We start from the raw sequence: 13,915 nt of genomic DNA on the forward strand, positions 1-13,915 counted from the left end.
TCAAGAACAGAGAGAGAGGAACAGAAATGTGACTTGCTTGAATGCATTTTTGAATGTGTAATTGGTAAAGTGAAGTATATAGTGAGTGAGTAAGGTTTTTATATTTACAAAGAGAAAGTCCATCTAGAAGAGTGTAGAAGTGTTGACTTATAACTAACTCCTAACTTGAATTAATTACTAGCTTCTAACTGAATTGCTAACTTCTAGCTAACTTCACTTAAACAGAAATACAGTAATTATATTAATACTCCTATCATCATCTCCACTTTCCTTTTCTTCAGAAAGTTCTCTTTGTTATTGTTGCAAAGACACAGACGAAGGTAAGCCTCTGCACTCCTTTTAGATGATGTTACCAGTTCTGGTTTTCTGACAAGCTTGTTGTTCATTAATCTCCATTCCAACAATACTTAGCTTGGACCTGAACTGTAAGAACTTCTCTAAGGAAACTGCCTTTGTTTGAATATCAACTACTTGGACTGCTCCTGAAATGTGGCCGATTCTAACATTTTTATTGTTTACATGATCTCTTACAAAGTGAAGGTCAATTTCAAAATGTTTGAAATTTGAGTGTACGATTGGATTTGGTGCTAATAGTACTGCACTCAGATTGTTACAATACATTAGTGGTGCTTCCCTTAAGGGACACTGTAGTTCAACTATTAAGTTCTTTATCCACAGTAACTCTGCAACCAGATCAACTAAGCTTCTATATTCTGCTTCTGTACTGGACCTTGCAACTGTAGTTTGTTTCTTTGATGCCCACGAAATCAGATTTTCACCTAGAAACACACAGTATCCGCTTGTAGACTTCCTATCATCCGAGTCTCCTGCCCAATCTGAATCACTATATACAGTGATTTGCATTGAGTTTTCATTCTTTAGGTGCAGTCCATAGTGTCTTATGCCACTGAGATATCTCAGGATCCTCTTCACTATTCGCCAGTGAATGTCCAAAGGAGCTTGAATGAATTGTGCCATTTTGTTGACACTGTATGAGATCTCTGACCTAGTCACTATACTAGGTACTATAGGCTTTCAATTACTAACCTATATAGCTGAGGATTGGCGAATTGTGAACCACCAAAAGCTGAGAATTTTATAGTTCACAGCAATGGGGTGTGATAGCTAGTGCATCCGGTCATGCCAGCTTTCTTTAGAACCTCACCAATGTACTTCTGCTGTGATAAGAGCAAACCACCAGCCTTTGATTTTTCCACCTAAATTCCAAGAAAGTAATGAAGATTCTCCATGTCTTTAAGGGCAAATTTTGCATTCAGTTGCTCAATTACTTCTTTCACATGCTTCTCTGACTCACCTATGTTGATTATATCATCCACATACACCAATATGTTGGACTTTGTGCCATCAACATTTCTTAAGAAAACTGAGACATCTGACTTTGTTGCTTGAAAGCCTAGTGTACTTAGTCTATTTGTCAGCTTGTGATACCACTCTCTTGGGGCTTGTTTCAACTCGTAGAGGGCCTTGTTTAGTTTGCACACTGGGGATGAATCACTAGTTTCATACCCTTTAGGCTGTTTCATATACACTTCTTCTATCAGTTCTCCATGCAAGAATGCATTGTTCACATCTAGCTGCCTTATCACCCAAGATTTTGCCAAGGCCATTGATAGAATTAGCCTGATGGAGGTTGGTTTTAGCACTGGACTGTATATCTCAGGGAAGTCAAATCCAGGCTTTTGTGCAAACCCCTGTGCTACTAGCCTGTCTTTGTGTTTTTGTAATGACCCATCTGCATTGTACTTGATCCTAAACACCCACCTACTTCTAATTGCTTCTCTATTAGGAGGGAGAGTGAAAAATTCCCAGGTTTTGTTCCTCATTAGTGCTTCATATTCTGTATCCATCGCTGCTTTCCATTCGAGTAGACTGAGAGCTTGTTGTACACTCTTTGGTTCTACACTTTTTTGGAAGGCTCTTGGTTTGAATACTCCTGCTTTGCTTCTAGTGACTATCGGATGTAAATTTCTTGACACTGTTTGACTAGCTTCTAGCTCTGAAATTGGTAACATAATTTCTATATCATTTATTGGAATTGGGATGGGAGTTGCTGATGTTGTTGCTGGCCTTTGTTGAGGTGTACTTGCTTGAAGGTTGGGTTGTTGCTGTGCTGTTTGAATTGGGCTTCGAGTTACTAAATTTCGTTGGACTGAGCTTGCATTTATAGGAAAGTTTGCTACTGTTACTTCTGAAATCTGTTGAGTTGCATCTGAACTGTGTTGAGTTGAAGCTGTCCTGAGTGAGTTTTCTTCTCTGAGTCTTGGAATTGTTGGAAAAGTTGGAGTTGAAGCTGCTACTTCTGAAGTCTGTTGAGTTGCATCTGAACTGTGTTGAGTTGAAGCTGTCCTGAGTGATTTTTTCTTCTCTGAGGCTAATGGCTAGTGTCCTTGTGATTTCACTGAGTCTAGGAATTGTTGGAAAAATTGGAATTGAAGTCTCTGAGTCTTGTCTGGTGTTGGTTGCTTCTCTTGCTTCTTGAAAAGGGAACCTTTCTTCAAAGAACACCACATTTGGAGTTGTGATGATTTTCCCTTGTTGAGTGAGGAATTTGTAGCCTTTTCGAACTGAATCATATCCAATGAAAGTACATGAAGAGGACCTGAAGTCAAGCTTGTGCTTGTTGTAGGGCCTTTGATGGGGAAAGCATAGGCATCCGAATACGCTGAGGTTCTCATAGATTGGTTTCTTTCCAAGTAGTTTTTTCATTGGTGACTGTCCTTCCAACACAGGTGTAAGGTAGTAAATTGATTAGTTTTGCTGATGTAGCAAAGGCTTCACCCCAGAATTTTGTAGGCATTGAAGCTGCTACTAGTAAGGTCAGCCCCATTTCAACCACATGTCTATGTTTCCTTTCGGCTGAGCCGTTTTGTTGACGTACATGAGGACAGGAAAACCTGTGTATAATCCCTCTTTCCTGCAAAATCTTAGACAGACTCATATACTCAGCAGCATTGTCACTTTGTATCACTTTTAGTTTTGTGTTTAATTGCAATTCAATCATTCGTTGAAAGTGATTAAAAAATTATTTTTAGTTGAGCTCTAGACTTAATGAAATAAAACCAAGTGAACTTTGAGAATGGATCAATGAAATTCACAAAGTACCTATTTTCATTATTGTCAGACATAGGGGCTGGACCCCAGATATATGTATATACAAATTGTAAAGGTTGTGTATACACTGTTTGTGAGGTTGGAAAAGGCAATTGGTGGGACTTTCCAATGCAACAGGCTGAACAATCTATTTTATTACTAGTTGGAAAAGAAAAATTACAACAATTGCTTAAGGCTTTTGACAAAACACTTTGGCTGGGGTGTCCTAATCTGACATGCCATATTAGGAGACTGTTATTGTTATTTAGAATGGTCACATGAGCTTCTGGTGGTGTGTGTGCAGAAAAATTGACAAACTTATAGAGGCATTTATCGACCTTCCCTTGAAGCACAGTTTCTTTGGTTTTCTGTGATTTAACACAACATTTGTCAGTATGAAATTCAAAAAAAACTCTGTTATCACAGCAGAATTGGTGGACACTCATCAAGTTCTTTGTAATTTCAGGCACAAACATAATTTTTCTCAACTTAAATAGCCTAGAACTCAAATCAGATTTAAAACACGAATTACCAACTAAATTGATTCGCAAACCTGATCATTTCCAATGATAACTTGTTCATCTCCAACATATTCTTCTTTCTCAATCAAATTGTGTTCATTATGTGTCATGTGATGCGTGGCCCCTGAGTCTTGATACCAATTTGGGTCCTGAATGGTGGCAGGTGCAACTAGTACTTTGCTGAAATTAGCTGCAGGCTGGCTGATCTGGTTGCTATAATCTTTGCTGATCTGGTTGTTGTAATCCTCTGCATATTGATCCTCGCTATACCTATACCAGCATGTCTTTGTTGTGTGTCTTATTTGTCACATACTTGACATTGTGGCTTTTCATACTGTGTTCTTGCATTCCCGAAATTTCTTGCACTATTTATTCTGCCTCTTCCGTGTTGTCCCCTTCCATATTCATTTCCTTCATTATACTGTTCTTGCATACCTCTGCCACCACTGTATGAATTTCTGTCTCCTCTAAATCTGCTACCTCTGCCTCGAAAGCTACCTCTGAATCCTCCTCTCATTTGCTGATTTTGTCCATACTGGTAGTGCTGAGCTAAATTGGCTTGCACAAGTGTTTCTAACCTTCTAAACCTTGTTAACATCCTTTCATGTGATAAAAGTAATACTTCTAATTCACCTACAGTTATACTTTGGGATCTTGATGTTGTTAACATTGAGGTTATCAGTGATGAGTATTCTTCAGTCAATCCATTTAGTATCACATTTACATGGTCACTCTCTTTCACAGATTCACCTACAAAAACTAGTGCATCTATTATTCCTTTTATAGACAGGACATATTCAGTGACAGAGGCACCAATTTGAAGTACTCAGCTTGTTCTTTAACTGCATTACCTTAGCTTTGATTTAAGAAGAGAAGTGATCTTCTAGCCTCTTTCAAACCTGCCATGTGTACATGCATCCAACCATTCTTGTTGTAAATGGCTTGCTCATCGAAGCTAACAGCCATGACTTGAGGAGTGCATCTTGCCTCTTCCATTTCTGAAACCCAGGGTTTATTGTGCCAGCTCCACCATTCTCAAACACCAGAAATTGTTGAGGTATTTCTTCTCCTGTGATGTGACTTAGCATGTCATTACCTTCAATTGTTGACTCTGCCTGATATTTCCACTGTAAGTAGTTATCCTCATCTAATTTCATTGAAATCGGAGTTGCTGTGAACCCTTATGCCATTGTTACTGAATCTTGTAGCTGAACAAGCTTGATTTCTCGAACTTTATGGAAACTGTGATACCATAAGTTCTGATACCATGAAAGGTATCAAGAACTTGTGGTGTTGAAGGAGAGGATCAGATATGAGAAGAAGAGTGAGTGAAAAAGCAAAATTTCAAGAACAGAGAGAGAGGAAGAGAAACGTGACTTGAATGTATTTCTAAATGTGTAATTGGTAAAGTGAAGTGTACAGTGAGTGAGTAAGGTTTTTATATTTATAAAGAGAAAATTCATCTAAAAAAGTATAGAAGTGTTGACTTGTAACTAATTCTTAAACTAAATTACTAGCTTCTAACTGAATTGCTAACTTCACTTAAACAGAATATAGTAATTATATTAATATTCCTATCAACATGTTAAAGTTATAATAATTTATATGTATTTTTTGTATCAATTTAATTTTTGAAAAAAAATGACCTTACGAAAAATTTATTTGTTTTTCAACAAATAGGTTTTCTGTGGGATTTTTGGTTTAGGTCACATGCATTAGACCTGTATACTGTTATTAACTGCAAAATTTTTTTCCTTAGAAAAGTCAACTAATTAAAATTTTCATGCCATATATAAGAGATGGAAAAAAGTTTATTATTATAGGTCTACTAATAGACTTATAATTGTTATCATTTGACAATAATAATAATAATAATAACAATAATAATAGAATATTTTTTATTATATATATACATAGATCTCTTGGAGATATATAATTAACAAGCGTATGATCTATTAATGTTTTTATAAATTATTTAATAGGCATTTTATCTATTTAAATGACGTACTACTAAATATGTTAAGTTTTGTCATATTTATACAAAGAGTTAGAATATTAATATATGATATACATCAATCTGTAATATTAAAAAGACAATACTTAAAATTATTTTATTTAAAATTATATATTATTCTAGTAATAATTAATAAATATTAAATAAAATATTTTAAAATATTTAGACTAATTTTTTATTATTTCTCAAATATTATTGTAGATCAAATAATAATTCATATCTGAAAAAGAGAAACTCATTATATATCTATCATGTGATCTACTCAAGTATATACCTGCATTGATGTTGGACTCAAAAAAGAGAATTAGATGAAAGTGTAAAATTTTTTTATAACAAGTATGTAATTAGTAATGGCGATAAGTTATAGCTCAAATGGCATAATTTCTCCATACTCATTTAAGAGGTTGCGAGTTCGAGTCTCTCTATATTTAGTAAAAAAAAAAGTATATAATTAGTAATAAACTTTTAATCACCAAAAGACTTCCATCACAAAGTAGTGAAAGTACTAATATTCAATAATACATAATGACATCTAAAATATAAAATAGATTATTCAATTATTTTACGAATTTATAGAAATATCATCTTAAAATTGATTTGACAAAAACACGAAAATTGACAATCAATAAAAGCATATGACATAAACTTCTAACCAACTAAACCTTCCAATTGGTATTCAATCAAATCACATACATTTGATTAAAAAGCTCATGCTGGACCAAAAAATATGTTAATTAAATAACCTTAAAAACTCAGAACCATACATGCCTTCTTAATTATTTAAAGCATAAAGTTTGGTCGACCTAATATTTTCCACCTGCACTCACATCATATATAAGAAATTCATGAAAACGGAATATTAAAAAAAAAAAAAAACACTATTAAAGGGCTATCAACTAACTTCATTTACTTTAATTTGTATAGAAAATGCTTCAATAATGTTTTAATAAATTAAAATTCCCATTAATTATGTACTACAATACAACAGGTCAAATTGTCATGAAATTGAAAACCTATTTACAATTAAATTTAATGAATTCAAAATAAAAAATTAGAGACATATCTGTCTTTTCCATTAAAAACTATGCAAGTAGTGCTCGATGATGATTGATGAGTGGAGATTGTGCCAATGCATTTTATTTAAATATTTTAATACCGAAAGTTCATTATTTTTATACTTAATTCTCATAGTGTCCATTTTGTACTCTCTAGCATGAATGTGTGTTACACTGTTATCACATGGCAAAGCAACTGTGTATAGAAGAAGATTGTTTATGTAATTCACTTTGATGATTGATTGATAATATATTATATATCTATTATATTCCATACACTTAATTATATAAATAATTATAATTTTTATAATATATATATATATAATATATATATTGCATTTGAAATGTAATTGTGCACAAACATTTTTTTAAATTTGTGTCATGAAACCATTCATCCCAAAAGTTTAATATAAAAACTTGCTGGTATAGGTATGACAGACCAGAAGGTTCAGAAGTTCAATATGAAAACTCAAACTCACAAAACCTGCAAAGCTCACAAGCAAATATGAGCAATGTGTTGGCCACACCTGCAAGATCAGAATTGGTATCCAAATTCGGGTGCCACACACCACATGACTTTGGATCAACAAAATTTGGTTGAGAGAGAAAAGCATGAAGGCGTGGATCAGGTGATCGTTGGAAACGGATCAGGTTTGCGCATTAATCTTGTTGGAAACTTATACTTTAAAACTGATTTGAATAATAGAGAATTCCTGCTGCATAAACTATTACACGTGCCTGATATCACAAAGAATTTATTTAGTGTGTATAAATTCTGTTGTGACAATAGTGTCTTTTTTGAGTTTCACACTGATGGTTGTTGTGAAATCTCAGGGAACTAGAGAAATTGTCATACATGGGAAAGTTGATAAAGGAATGTACAAGTTTCTCAACTTCAGCCCTTCAAATAAGTTAGCTGTATTTGTTTCAACGGTGTCCACTGTTGACCAGTTCCTTTTGTGGCACAACAGGTTAGGTCATGCCACAAATAATATTGTTTCTTTCGTTCTAAAGTCTTGTAATGTTGTTGCTCCTTTAAATAAAAACCCATGTGCATCTTGCTGTATTGAAAAGTCCCATAGTCTTTCTTACCCTCCTTCAAATTCTTTGTACACTGCTCCACTATAGTTAATATACAAAGATGTTTGGGGTCCTGCCCCTATTCCAGATTTAATTGAAAACTTCTACTTTGTTGTCTTTATTGATGCGTTTAGTAAATATACTTGGCTATATCTCATCAAAACTAGGTCTCAAATCAAATCAGTTTTTAAATGTTTTCAACAAATGATTGAGTTGCAATTAAATTCTAAAATTAAGATGCCTCAGTCTGACAATGCTCCTGAGTATGTAAGTCTAGCCATGGATTTACAGGTGCAAGAAATTCTGCACAGATTCTCTTGTCCATATGAGCATCAGCAGAATGGCAGTGCCGAGCGCAAGCATAGGCACATAAAGGAGAAAGGCTTAGCTATGTTAGCAGGGGCTGGAATGCCAGTCAAATATTGGGGAGAGGCGTTTATGACAGCAGTACATCTCATAAACAGATTACCAATCCAAGTTCTGCAAGGGCAGTCACCTTTCAAGAAGCTGTTTGAAAAAGATTTTGACTACACAAGCCTAAGGGTCTTTGGGTGCCTGTGTTTTTCACATTTGAGGCCTTACAACAGGCATAAATTGGAATTCATATCATCACCATACACATTTCTGGGTTATAGCTCAGTGCACAAAGGTTACAAATGCCTCACTGCACAAGAGAAAGTGTTGGTTACTAGTAATGTGGTATTTGATGAACAACAATTTCCATTCAAAACTTCACCTTCTTTAATTGATACTGACAATTCAACCTTTGACCCTCACCTACCTCCGGTGATTCCCTTGTTAAACACACACCCCACTCAACCTCCAAACACCTACACAAGCAACCCTACCCAGCCCTCCCACAGTTCTTCAACCACTGCAACCAGCTCCCCTCAAATACCTCAAAGTCCAATACTTACACGTCGCTTTAATCCCACTGTATCAAACGCCAGCCCCCAGTCACAAGTACAAACAAGAGTGTCACCAACCTTGTCCTTCTCAAACCCAACTTCCACAGCAGCACAAATAACACCTTTAGCTCAATCTGCAACTCCAATCCCTATTCCCATTTCAGACCTTGAAATTCTTCTTCCTTTTAGTGATGAGCTTCCAGTTCCAGCCCCACTCGTTTCCAATGTTCATCCTATGACCACAAGAAGTAAAAGTGGAGTTTTTAAGCCCGGATCTTTTCTGGCCAGTGTTAAACCAAGGACAATCCGGGCTGCCATGTCCATGCCTGAGTGGAAGGCTGTACTGGATGCAGAATTTAATGCCCTCATGCAAAACCAAACCTGAAAACTAGTTTTCCTTCCCCAAGATAGAGAGGCAGTGGGTAGCAGATGGATATTTTGGGTCAAGTACAACTCAGATGGTAGCTTACAAAAGAATAAAGCTCGTCTCGTGGCTCAAGATTTTTCTCAGAGACTGTGTTTTGATTTCACAAAAACGTACAGCCCAGTGGTAAAACCCACTTCAATTCGGGTCGTGCTCACATTAGCATTGTCCAGAAATTGGAGAATCAAACAGCTTGATGTAAATAATGCATTTTTGCATGGTGATCTAGATGAAGAAGTGTACATGAAGCAGCCCAAAGGTTATGAAGTTGGTGATGGCAATTTGGTGTGCAAACTTACCAAAGTCCTCTATGGTTTGAAGCAGGCACCAAGAGCCTGGTATCACAAACTGTCCACAGCCTTGCAGCATCTTGGGTTCAATGCAACAAAGTCCAATGTATCTGTCTTTACCAGGTTCAAGAATGGATCCTCATTGTTTGTTTTGGTATATGTTGATGATATATTAATCACTAGAGATTCTGATGATGCAATCTCACTAGTAATCCAGCAGCTGAATGTTAAGTTTGCATTAAAGGATATGGGAGAACTTCACTACTTTCTTGGGGTCCAGGTTACTAAGACTGTCAATGGTGGTCTAGCTTTATCGCAAGAAAAATATGCCAAGGATCTGCTCAAGAAAGCAGATATGGAGACCTGCAAGCCCTGTTCTACTCCCCTGCCCTCCTCAGTAAAATTCTCTGCCTTTGGAGGAGTAGCCTTCAAAGACCCTAAGCTATATAGGTCAGTGGTGGGAAGTTTACAATATCTCATTGTCACTCGCCCGGAGTTAGCCTATTGTGTAGGTAAAGTCTCTCATTTTATGCAAAATTCACTAGATGAACACTGGAAGCTAGTCAAAAGCGTGGTAAGATATGTGCAGGGGACACTTAATTTTGGCCTTCACCTATCCAAGATGAGTGTTAAGCAGGTTCAAGCATACAATGATTCTAACTGGAGGGAGACCCGGATGATAGGAAGTCCGCTGGTGGTTTCTGTATTTTTCTTGGAGGAAATATAATCTTGTGGAGTTCAAAGAAGCAAGGTGTTGTTGCTAGATCCAGTACTGAAGCTAAGTACCAGGCTATGGCTAACCTAGTGGCTGAACTGTTGGATCAAGAACCTCATGATTGAGTTAAGAGCCCCACTTTCTACAACTCCAATTGTTTATTGTGATAATTTGAGTGCTGTACTGTTGGCTGCAAATCCAATTTTGCACTCAAAGTCAAAACACTTTGAGACTGGCCTTTATTTTATCCGAGATTATGTCACTAAGAGAATTGTTCATGTAAACCATGTTCCTGGAACTACACAGCTGGATGATATATTGACAAAACCTCTACCCAGTACTGCGTTTTTGGAGCTCAGGTCAAAACTGCTGGTTGAGGATCTGGTTAAGTATAGTAACAACAATGGTACAAATAGGCTCAACAGAGGAGATTAAAAAGGGAAATTGGAGAAATGCAAAAATTCAGAGTCAGAAGATACAGGCAAAAAACCTAGCAGCAGGGTCATGACATCGAGTTGGAAATTAAAGCTAACAAGACTAAAATGCTGGAAGACTAGAAGAAGAACTAAGAAGCAGGGATCATGATAGAGTAAATAAATTAAACAGAATTGATTAGCAGCTTCAGACCTTCAGTAAAATGTGGATAGTTAGTTTGTGAGTATTGGCATTGCTCTTAGTTAGAGTTAGCACGTGGTTAGTTTTGTGATAACAAAGTTAGTTAGTTGACAGCTATAGCTTTTCCTGGTTTAAATAGTTAGAGCACCTCCAACAGCTGGTTCCCATTCCACTTTTTTCTGACATTTTGGGAAACCTACCGTTGGAGTATATCACTACTCAGTCCCAACACATTTTTTAAGAGAAGAGAGCCCCTGTTTAGAGGGACTCATTGTAACCAATAATAACTTGCCACTTGGCAATTTATTATTAAAAATAAATAATTATATAAAATTTAAAATAATTAAATAATTATATTAAATAATTAAATAATAATTAAATTAATAATAATTATAATACATAATTATAGTAAATAATTATTTCTCTATGTAATTAATAATTTATATTAATTATTTAAATAATAATTAATTAGATTAAATAATTAAAATGCTAACACTTATATAATTAAATAATTAGATTATAATTAATTTATTAAATAATTTTTATTTTTAAAATTTAAAATATTAACCACATTATTAAAATTAGTCGTTGCGAAATTAGCCGTTACAAAATTAGTCGTTGCAAAACTAACTACATTATTAAAATTTATCAACTATAAAGCTTAATTATATTTTTCTTTGTATTAATTAATTTTACAAATTAGTGTAATCCCGAATTATATATTGTGTATTATTGTTATATATGAATTTATTTAATATTAATATTTTTTAATAGTGAATTATTTTTAAATTTATAAATTTAAATTATATTATTGAAAAAATTAATTACATTAATTTTAAGTATTTTAATTAATTAATTAAGTAGGACCACAATATGGACTAAAGTTAGTTCCTCCTAATGGAGAAGAGAGATATGTTTTGAGTTCCTATTTACTGTTTATGACATTAAAGCTGATGTGGAGTTACTTTTTATGACATGTGAGTCATAAATAAAAACTGGGATGAATTCCTATTGGAAGTGATCTTAGAGATGGGTCACTATTCATTACTTTTCACTTTACTAATTTACAATACAAGAATCAGCTTCTCACTTTTTCTATTTTCTTTACTTTCACATTCCCTTTTCTCTTTGTTCTTTTCGTGTATGGGCCTGAACCTTTAATTTGTTTTATATTGATTTTTTTTATAACAATAATTGAGTTTTTTTTTGGTCATATAATATGCATAAATAATTATATTACTAATAAAATATAGTATTTATGATAAATAGATTATGTTGATTTTGGTCAAGTCATATATATTATTGCAGTGAATGAGAACTTTGTTTTTGCATGCAAGGGGCAAGGTTGAATATATATGTTCATACCTTGGTTTATAGATCCAGTCCACATTTTTATTAAGAAATGAATAATCTTTAAATTGAGTCACACAAGCTCGATCGGTCCAATAGTAGTGAATTTAATCCACGTGGTCTCATCCACGCATTGGATTGATTTGGATGCCAGTTTTTTATTTTGTATTCCACCCAATTTGGAGAGTAAATTAAATTATTTTTCTACTATTTTATAGTGAATAAAAAAAATCTTCTACTTTATAAAAGAATAATTGCTTATGAACTTTAGAAATTATCTCTAAAAAATATTAAGTTTTATTCTATTACTTTATAAATATTTAAATATTTAAGTATTTTTTTAAATTTAATCTCATTTAAAATTTGTTAATATTTTTGTTGACTTACACATCAGAATTTTTTATAGACCAAGTATTTTTATTAGGCGAAGTCTTCTGTGTAGAAAGTGTTGTGGCTTCGACATGTATAAAAATGCGTGAAGCTGGCAGTGTACGACAAGTGTGTGACCTAGAGAACAGATGTGACAAGTTGTAGTAATGGTTTCTTTCGAGTCAGAAATCGCTACTAACTTCACGTGACATGGGAACATTATTATTTTGTGTTAACTAGACTAAGGATAGTTAATTAGTATGAGTTTTAGTTGGGAATCATTTTATTGGGCCTTTTTGCATAGGTGGAATGATTCTTATAAATTTAGTGGGCTTTGTGGTTGCTAGGATTTGAACAATGCTGAGAGAAAATAGAAGAAATGTATTGAAAAATTCAATAAAAAAAAATCCAATTGAGGTGTTTCAAAGGATTTCTAGGAGATGCAGTTTTCACGACCTTCAGAAATCAGTACATGCAGAATCCGACTAAAGCCAGTGATGAGGATCCGGGAGCTCATTTTCATCCACATGCAACAATAGGCTGAAAGCTTTGGAAAATCTCTGGTTGAAGGTGAACGAGAAGAAGAGAGGATAGGAGTCGGGTTGGGGTGGGTCTCTGTGTGGGTAGTTCTTCGGGTCGGGTTGGGTTCTGATTGTGTGGGTCGGGTCGTTTCTTTTGGACTTAGGTCATGTCCAAAAAGAAAAAAAGATTTCTACTATTGTGACTAATAGAACCCCTAGACAATAAGTGTATATGGATTGACAAAACTCTTTAAGGTTCACAGTTAGAACTTGAAAGTGCACACACCTAAATAATTTTGCTACATAATATACCTGGTCCATATATATAAACTATTAAACGAAAATAAAAATATGAGTAATTACCTAAATTAGTCCTCAAGAATTTTAAAAATAGACATTTTAATCCCTAAGAAAAATTAATACATGGATCAATCCCCAAGGTTTTACTCCAACAGACAAATCAGTCCCAAGTTCATTTTTCAGCAGAGTAACTACCCAGATCAGTTTCCAAAAATTTTAAAAATTGACATTTTAGTCCCCAAAAAAATTAATGTACAAATCAATCTCTAACATTTTTCTCCGTTAGATATAACAGTCCTCCATCCAAAAATAAAATAAAATAAAATAATTATTATTATTAGGATTAATTGCCTAATAATATTGTACTATAATTTTTTGTATTTTTTGGACAAAAATAATGATAAATTTATTCATTATATATATATATATATATATATATATATATAGTCACTCAATAATAATAATAATAATAATAATAATAATAATAATAATAATAATAATAATAATAATAATAATAATAAATAAATAAATAAATAAATAAAATTATTAGAGATTATTCTATAAAAAAATTTAAAGTTAAAACTATTTGATATTTTTGTATTTAATATAATCAAGAGATATCCTATTTTAAAAAAAATATAT

This window comes from Arachis hypogaea, chromosome 12, assembly GCF_003086295.3.
Source record: "Arachis hypogaea cultivar Tifrunner chromosome 12, arahy.Tifrunner.gnm2.J5K5, whole genome shotgun sequence".
Classification (NCBI taxonomy): Eukaryota; Viridiplantae; Streptophyta; class Magnoliopsida; order Fabales; family Fabaceae; genus Arachis; species Arachis hypogaea.